Below are 10,149 nucleotides of genomic sequence, written 5' to 3'. Positions count from 1 at the left end.
TATATATATATATATATATATATTCCTTTCAATAGATGCTGAAAAAGCATTCCACAAAATTAAGCATCCATTTATAACCAATACTCTCAAAAACTAGGTAGAGAAACAACATATCTCAACAGTAGAGGCCATACATTAAAAATGCACAGCTATAATCATACTGAATGGAGAAAAACTAAAAGCTTTTCTGTTATGGTATAGAACAAGATAAGGATGTCCACATTCACCAGTAATTCAGCAGAGTATCAGAAGTACTAACCAGAGCAATTAGGGAAGAAAAATAAATAAAGTGCATTCAAAATGGAAAGGAAGAAATAAAATCATCCTTGTTCACACATGAAAAAATGTTATAGTTAGAAAATCTTAGAGATTCCATTAAATGCTGTTAAAAATTAAAAATTAAGTAAAATTTCAAGGTATAAAATGAACAACCAAAAATCAGTAGCATTTACATATACTTACACTGAACAATCAAAACAGAAATCAAGATGGGAATTCCATTTATAATAGCTAAAAATACTTTTAAAAACACCTGGAAATAAGGGCCTGGCATAGTGGTTCATACCTATGATCCTAGCAACATAGGAGGCTGAGGTGGGAAGATTTCTTAAGCTCACAAGTTCGAGAGCAGCCTCATCATGTGTAAGACTTCCTCTATTAAAACTAGCTGGGTATTGTGGCAGGCACCTGTAGTCCCAGCTACTGAAGTGGCTGAGGCAAGAGGATCACTTGATTCCAAGGCTTTGAGGTTACTATGAGCTATGGCACTCTACCAAGGGTAATGGAGTGAAACTCTGCCTGAAATAAATAAATAAATATAAATTTAAAACATCTAGGAATAAATTTAATCAAGTATGTTAAATATTTCTACAAGGAAAAATATAAAACACTGAAAAAGGAAACTGAATAGGACACAGAACAATTGAAATATGTTCCATGATCATGGATTAGAAAAATTAACATTGCTACAATTTTCATACTATCCAAAGAAATCCACAGATCAATGTAATTCCCTGAAAACTACTAATGTTCTTCACAGGAGTAGGAAAAATATTTAAAACTTTTATGGAACCACAAAAGAACTAAATAGCCAAGGTAATCTTAAGGAAAATCAAACAGCTAATCAGAAAACCCAAAAACAACAAATCAATAAACACAAAAAAATGAAGTAAGCAAAAACCAAAGCTAGACACATCTCTCTCTCTCTCTCTCTCTCTCTCTCTCACACACACACACACACACACACAAACAACGCTGGAGGCGGCATCACATTACCTGGCTTCAAAATACAATATAAACACATAGTAACTAAAAAAGAATAGTATTGGCATAAAAATACTTATATAGACCAATGACACATCAATAGAATGGAATAGAGACCCCAGATATAAACCAACACATTCAAAACCTACTCCATTTTTACAAAGGCACCAGAAATATGCATTGGGGAAATAAATGGTCCTGGGAAAACTAAATAAACATATGTACAAGAATAAAGCTAGACCCTTATCTCTCTCCATACTCCAAAATCGAATTAAAATGAATTAGAGAATTTTTTTTTGAGACAAAGTCTCACTGTGTTGCCCTCAGTAGAGTGCTATGGTGTCATAGCTCACAGCCACATCAAACTCTTGGGCTTAAGCAATCCTCTTCCCTCAGCCTCCCAAGTAGCTGGGACTACAGGCATTCTCCACAATGCCCAGCTAATTTTTTTTTGTTGTGGTGGTTGTCATTGTTGTTTAGCAGGCCCAGGCTGGGCCATAACTACTGTGCTACAGGTGCTGAGCCAGATTAAAGAAATAATGAAAGACTTAACACTATGAAACCAATCAAATAAAAGTTGGGAATACACTTTGGGACAATGGTCTGGGTATAGAATTTTTTTGGGGTTAAGATCTCTAATACACAGGCAAAAGAAGTAAAACTGGACAAATGAGATTATATCAAGCCAATAAGCTTCTGCACAGCAAAGAAATTAACCAACAGAATGAACAGACAACCTACAGAATGGGCGAAAATATTTTCAAAGTATCCATCCAATAAAGGATTAATAAGCAGCATGAATAACAAAATCAAATGCCACAATAGCAAGAAAAAAACCAATAAACTGATTTAAAAATGAGCAAAATATCTTAACCTACATTTCTTAAAAGAAAGTACATAAATGGGCAATAGATAAATTAAAAAAAAAATGCTTGAAAGCACCAATTATCTGGGAAATACAAATCAAAACCACAACAATAAAACATTTCACCATGGTTATAATTTCATTCACCAAAAAGACAAATAATAAAGGGAGAGGGGAACTTATACACTGTTAGTGAGAACGTAATTTAATACAGTCACTGTGGAAAACAGTCTGGAGGTTTATAAAAAAAAAAAATAGAGAAAGATGGCCAACTAGAAGCAGCTATTGTTGGACTGTCCTGGCTAGAATGAGGAAAATTGGACTGAAGTGAACTCACAGCAATTGAGCAATTGAAATTGGGGGGCAGAACACAGGAAGAAGAAACAGGGGCATTCAGCAACCCCATTGAGAAGTGTGGTGATGAAGACAAGAGAAAGCAGAGGATAGTCATGCAGGGGACCAGATTTAGAGGAACCCAGAGCTGAGTAAGTAGGGTAAGGGGGACCCTTCCACCCACCTGGCAACTCCGTGAGCAGCAAACTATAGGAATTCTCACCCCCTGGGAGAGTAGCAGGAAGGACCAGAGGCCTAGCTTTTCTGCAGCTACCTATTTCCTTCTCTGAATCTCCCTCTTGCCCAACAGAATAAAAAGCAATTTTGGCTTCAGATAGCTTCTAGCCATATGCCCCCAGCTTCCTTTCTTAGCAAGCAGGCAGAGATCCCCTTGCTGAGTCATGGTTATCTGTGATCAGACATGTTGGGAACACATGTGGCTGAACTGCCCTCCTCCCATCACTGGAGCAATGAAGGGAATATGGATCCTGCTCCACTCTCACATTGACTGCTTGCAGAGCATACAGAGTTTAGGAGCAGTTAAGGAATATGGGCCCTGCATCCTCATCATATTCAGCAGCAACCCAGGGGGCCTCTGCCCTGAGTGCCTTGGGTGATCCTGCACTGAGAGACTCTGAGAGGCAGAGAGGTAGATGTTCATTCACCTCCTCAGATCACAGGAGGAAATTGCAGCTTTTTAAATCTGTTGCTGACTGCCCATGTTTTCACCGTATCTGCCTTCTATCTGACTGGTTATGACTCTACCCTTGAGGACTATATCCCAGCCTATGAGCTTTACCTGAAGTACTGGCCCAGCCCTTTGCCTCCCAGCTTACCGGGAAAGAAAATTCCCTGAAAAGTAGCTTTGGAAGGCTGTGAGAAGGAAGGGTCAAGGGAGAAACCAGAAGCTCATTAATTGCCTCCTGTGAGTTGCCTAATTAAAGTCCAACCAGAATATCTCTCAACAATTTAGGGACACCCTAACCTTTTAACCTAGAATTTAAAATAAATAAATAAATTAATTAATTAATAGAAAACACACAGGAATCAGCAAAAGAACCCTGTTAACATGAACATTCAGAGGAGATCAACTCTCCCTAGGGAGCTGAAAATGCCATCTGTAAAGAATTTCGTCAAACGAAAGGAATGGAATTCAGAATATGGATAACAAATAAGATGAATTGAATTGAAGAGAAAAATGAAAAAGATAAGTACAAAAATTGTCTCAAGAAATCGATGAAATTAAAAACAAAACCACTAAAATCTGGACATAATTAGGAAGGAAATAATGGAGTATAGCGAATTGCCATAGGTATTCAGGGAGTTTTACTTAATACATAGTAGACAGTCTCAGCAATAGATTAGAACAATGAGAAAAATCTCAGAACTTGAAAAAAAGACTTTCAAATTAACTCAATCATGTAAAGAGTCAGAAAAGAAAAGAGCAAAAGCAGAGCAATTTCTCACAGAGATGTGGCACTACACGAACATCCAAATATGAATCATAGGTATCCCTGAGGAAGTCCCAAAAGCATGGAAGCTCTACTTGAAGATATCATACTGGAGAATTTCCCAAGTATTGACAGAGACCCAGACATTCAGACACTAGATAGCTACAGAAATCCAGAATGACTCAGTTCTAACAAAATGTCACCTAGGCACATTGTAATTTACTTACCAAAGTCAAAATGAAAGACAAAATTTTGTAAGCAGCCAGTTGCAAGCAACATCTTATCTACAAGACCAAAAATATTAGGGTGATGGGAGACTTTTCAGTGGAAACTTTATAAGCCATAGAGAGTTATCACCTATCCTCAATATTCTCAAACAGAACAACTTTCAGCCTAGGATTTTGTATTCTGCTGAACTAAGTTTCATATTCAGTGGAGAAATTAAGTATTTTACTAACAAGCAAGCATTGAGGCAATTTTCCACTACAAGCTCTGCAGGAAGTACTCAGACAGGTATTATACACAGACCACCATAATCTACCACCAGCAAAGGCAATACACCCAGAAACTAAAGGACAAAGACTGGGCTTCACAATGCTCTAAGTGCTAAAACTAAGCAATGGATCTCCACACAAGACCAGCAGAACTCCAACATACTGATCAGTTTTCTCAGTAAATGTGAATGGCTTTAATGTCCCACTGAAAAGGCACATGGTGACTGACCAGATAAAAAAGCACAAGCCAAGTATACACTACCTATAGAAATACATCTAACCTCCAAGGACAAAGGAAGACTTATGGTGAAGAGTTAGAACACAATATTTAAGGCAAACAGAAATCAGAAGAAAGCAGATACAATTGGCTTTAAAGCAACAAAAGTAAAGAAAGACATAGATGAGCACTATATAATGTTCAGGGGAACAATACAAGAAGATATTTTAATACTAAATATTTATGCACCAAACTTAAATGTTCCCATATATACAAAACAAATCCTAACGAGACTGAACAATATGATATCCTACCATACCATAATAGCCAGAGACTTTAGCACCCCATTTATAGAAGTGGACAGATTCTCCCAGTAGAAAATAAACAAAGAAACAATAGACTTAAACATGACTCAAGAACAAATGGGCTTAGCAGACATACAGCACATTCCACCCCAGTAATGCTGAGTATATGTTCTTCTTGTCAAATCATTGTTCTCCAAAATTGATCATATCCTAGGAAATGAATCAAATCTCAAGAAGTTTAACAAAAATAGAAATTATACCTTGTATAATCATTTTAGACCATAATGGAATAAGAGTAGAACTCAGCTCCAATAAAAACCTTCATTCCCACACAAAGTCAATGAAACTAAATAACCTTATGCTGAATGACAGCTAGGTCAAGGAAGAGATAAAGTAGAAAATTTTTAGATTCCTTAAACAAAATGACAATGAAACCACAAGCTATCAAAACCTGTGGGATATTGCAAAAGCAGTCCTAAGAGGGATATTACCCAAAGCAATCTTAAGATTTAATGCAGTTCCCATTAAAACCTCACTTCACATTCTGAAGAACGTAAAAAGATTAGTTCTTCAAAAAAAAAAAAAAAAGTTCTTAAATTCCTATAGAACTAGAAAAAAAAATCCCAAACAGCCAACACAATTCTATGAAATAAAAACAAATCTCGAGGCTTCACATTACCAGACCTCAGGTTATACTATAAGTTTATAGTGATCAAGATAACATGGTACTGGCATAAAAATAGCAAAATAGATCTATGAAACAGAATCGGTAACTTAAAGATTAAACCAGCTTTATGTCACCATCTGATCTCAAGCAAAACAAAAGCTCACTGTGGGGAAAAGAATCCCTATTTAATAAATGGTACTGGGAGAACTGGATAGTCACAACAAATGACTTAAACTAGAACTGCACCTCTCACCAGTGACAAAAATTAATTCATGCTGGATATAGATTTAAATCTAAGATAATGAATGAGAAAAACCCTAGAGAAAAGTGGGGAAAAAATCTTAATGACATAGGTCTTTGGAAAAAATTCTTGCAGAAGACCCCATTGGCAACTACAGCAAGAACAAAAATAAATAAATGGACCTGATGAAGTTTAAAAGCTTCTGTATAGCTAAGGACAATCAACAAAGGGAATAGACAATATTCAGAATAGGAAAAGATATTTATTTGCATGTTCCAAATCAGACTAACACCGAGGGACCAGAATATACAAAGAACTGAAGCAAATCAAGAAGAAAAGAGCCAAAAAAACACTCAACCAATGTGCAAGTGGCATCTATTCCCAAGAAGACAGATGAATAGCTAACAAACACATTAAAAAATTCTGATCATCCCTAATCATAAGTGAAATGCAAATGAAAACCACTTTGAGATATCACCTAACACCAGTGAGAAGAGCCCATGTTATCAGTTCCCGAGGCTGCAGATCCTGGTGGAAGGTCCAGAAACAGGAGTACACTGATGAACGGTGGTGAGATTGCAGACTAATACAGCCTCTTTGGAAAGAAGTATGGAGAATCCTCAAACAACTAAATGTATACCTCCCATTTGATTCCACAATACAATTACTAGATATCTATCCAGCGGGGGATCATTTCACCATAAGGACAACTATACTCAAGTGTTTATAGTAGCTCAATTCACAGTTGCAAAGATGTGAAAACAACCTAAGGCCCACCAACCCATGAATGGATTAATAAACTTTGGTATGTGTATACCATGGACTACTATTCAACCATAGAAAAGATTAAGACTTAGTATATTTTATATTTATCTTCATGTATTTGGAGAACATTCACCTAAATAAAGTATCTCAAGAATGGAAAAGCAAGCATCTGAGCACTAAGCTGAAAATAGTAGATCAACAACTACAGGGTGACAGAGGAAAGAAAAATACACAATCAAATAATAAGTAGGCAGGTCAGTTCTGTCTGACATATGTACTTGTAATGATCAATTCAGAATTTCATGCACATTTAGTCAGGATAAATACAATTTATCATTCAGAAAAAGTAAGTGTATCATAATTATTTAAGGCAATTATAAAATGTTTTAACACTTTGTAATAATCACATAGTTAATGGATAAACAAATAAGAGCAATGGCACACTGAAAGAATTTAATTTCTTAAATTTATATTTATAATTCTTCTCAAAAAATCATGGTCTAATAATTGAATGTTTGTAACCTACTATTAATTTGGGAGATATGTCCCATTTTATTTTCCTTATACTATAGGTTAAAAATTCTTGAATTATAACACAAAGCTTATTTTATCTATTTCAGTTTTCTACCTAATTCTACAAACCAAACATTGATTATGGTAAGAATAACTCTTACAAATGTACTTAAGACTAACTTGAAAAAATATACATATATATATATTTCACTTGTATATATACATATATACTTTATATATATATATAATGTTTGTAAATGAATACTTAATTTTAATAGAAAAATGATTGACAAAGAGCAATTGTGCATATTCATGGAGTACATAGGGATGTAAAATTAATTTAATGACTGTATTAGTCAGAGTTCTCCAGAGAAACAAAATCAATTAGAGATTAGACTGATAAACTTATTATGAGTAAATGACTCACATGATTCTGGAGTTTGAGAAGTCTCTCCAACTGCTTGTGGTGTGATATAGTCTGAAAGCAATGAATTTGCTGACATAAATCCCAGTCAGAGGGCAGGAGAAGATGAGCTGTGATGTCTCAGCTCAATAAGCAAAGCAGGAGAAAAGGAGTAAATGCCTCTCCTTTCTTGCCCTTTTGTTCTATTCATGCTATCTTTGGATTGCATGATGCCCAACCAGATTTGGGAGGGTAATCTACTTTACAGGTTCCCCTGTTTTAAATGTTAGTCTCACCCAGAAACACATTCACAGACACACCCCAAAACAAAGTTTAATCTGGGCGCTCCATGAATCTCTTAGGTTAACGTACAAAATTATCCATCACAATGATTAATTCCATTTAAACATTGAAATGGTAGTTATCATTTCTCAGACATTTCTCTGGGCATTAAGAATTTAACAACATAACAGTGAAGAAGATCTCTTTTCCTTGTGCAAATTTCCTCAGTATGGAAGGCAGATAAACAGATATTTCATTGCAAAGTGTTACGGATACTGATAGAGATATCTCTAGGAGCAGTAGGAACAGATAAGGCTATTCCACATTTTGTGGGGTAGATCAGGAAATATTGAATGGCAGAGGTAAATTCTATTATAAATAGTAGTTAATTTTTAGTTTGGCTATTTACATAACTGAAGTAAAGTATCCATAGCTAAGTAAATTTTTATTAAAAAATTGGATAATGCTTATGTAATGTATGTATTCAAAAAGGGAATATTCATGATTTGATATAGCATTCCCCATTACTTGAAAGAAAATGAACTTACATGAAAAACAAACAAAACATTAGGCTCTTATGTATTGAATAATAACATCTAAAAGTTACTGAAGATAGAGATAAAATTAAAACTCTCTATTTCAGGGATTCAGAGGAAAAAACCATGCACATATTTTGGTGGGGCACATGATAAAAACCACAAGAACTATATGCCCTAAAACTGAATTGTCATTTTCAAAATGTAATGTTAATGGAATAAGCGCACCTGAGTTAACTCGAAAGAGTAAAATAAACATTTTACCAGCTAATTCCTGATTTATGAACAACTTGATAATTTTTTTTGGCATAACTGCCTATTATGTTTTCTGCAATAGTACTTTTAATTTTAGATTCCTCTCTTACAATAACCAACATACTTTGTGTACTTTTTTCATCAATGCTGTTGTTTTGTAGAGGCTTCACATTCCTTTGCTGTTAATATATCCCTTCATTTAAAAGTCAAATTTCTATAAGGATGAGAGAAAAAGATACTTTTTAATGGAGCACTGCTTCTTGTGCAATGATTGTACAAAATCATAATGTCAAGGTTGTATTCATTGGCTGAATGTAGTCATTTTCTGGCCAGGTTAATGTCTTGAAATTATTTGTACTAACGTGACTGTATAAATTTCCATTCCATTCCAATACTTACATGAACATGAAAGCCTAATGCACAGTCAAACTCTTTAAAAAGAAAATTGTAATACTCTGCATATTATAGGGATTAAAACAAATTTGACTGAAGGTTTTCAAGCATTAATTTTAAATATTTTTGGTGAATGTTATCTATAAAGGCATACTTCTCAAATCCCTCCTGGGTGTTATCAAACTGAATTGCGTAAAATTCCCACTGTACTCTCCTTGCAGATCAGCTGACTGTCCATCCATTCATTTTTATCCTGAGACCCTGGGACAGTATCACATAATACTTTGTTTGACTACCCTTGGCACATTTACAGCCACTATTTCTTTGTTGTTTACTGAAGACTTCTGCTCTATGTGATAACCAACCTAAATTGTATTAACAAATTAATAGTGGGACAGAATTATCTGGTAGTAGAACTAGTTATGAACACTATTAATGGCAGGTAGATATTCAAAAATATTATTCATTTTTGGCTGAGCACAGTGGCTTATACCTGTAAACCTAGCACTCTGGGAGGCTGAGGAAGGTGGATTGAGCTCAGGAGTTTGAGACTAGACTATATATTATTGAGCATTATAGTTTAATTATTTTATTTCATCTTCTATTATATTTTGTGCAGTAGCTTTCTTCCTGGTTACATTGTGGTTACAACTAACAAATTAAACCAATCTAGTCTGGATTAAAAACAAATTAATTTCAATAGTATAAAATATTTTCTAAAATATAGAGTCATTTCACCCTTTCTTTCTGATGTAGTTATCATACAAATTACATCTTTGTATATTTTAAATCATTCACTACAGACTTACAAATATTGCTTTACACATTTGTCTTTTAAAGATTTTTGAACAGTTAACAACAGTATCTTTTATATATATCTTTAAAAGAGATGTAGTTACCTTTTTATTGTTCTTTATTTTTTGTGGGCTTGAGTCTTTTTCTCTCTAGAATCCTTCATAGTGTTCTAAAGAATTTCTTTTAGTATTTCTGGTAGGGCAGGTATTTGAGCAGAAAAAAAAATCCCTCAGTTTACTGGGGAATGTGTTAATTTCTCTTTCAAATTGGCGACTAATTTTCTGAATATAAAATACGTAGGTGATAGTGTTTCTTTCAGCACTTTTAATACATGATCTCCTTGGCTTCTGGCCTCCATTATTTTTGAGAAA

This window comes from Otolemur garnettii, unplaced genomic scaffold (genome assembly GCF_000181295.1).
Source record: "Otolemur garnettii isolate 467f Iridium unplaced genomic scaffold, OtoGar3 scaffold00227, whole genome shotgun sequence".
NCBI classification, from domain to species: domain Eukaryota; kingdom Metazoa; phylum Chordata; class Mammalia; order Primates; family Galagidae; genus Otolemur; species Otolemur garnettii.
The sequence above is the reverse complement of the archived record's forward strand: the minus strand, read 5'-3'. Positions refer to the sequence as shown.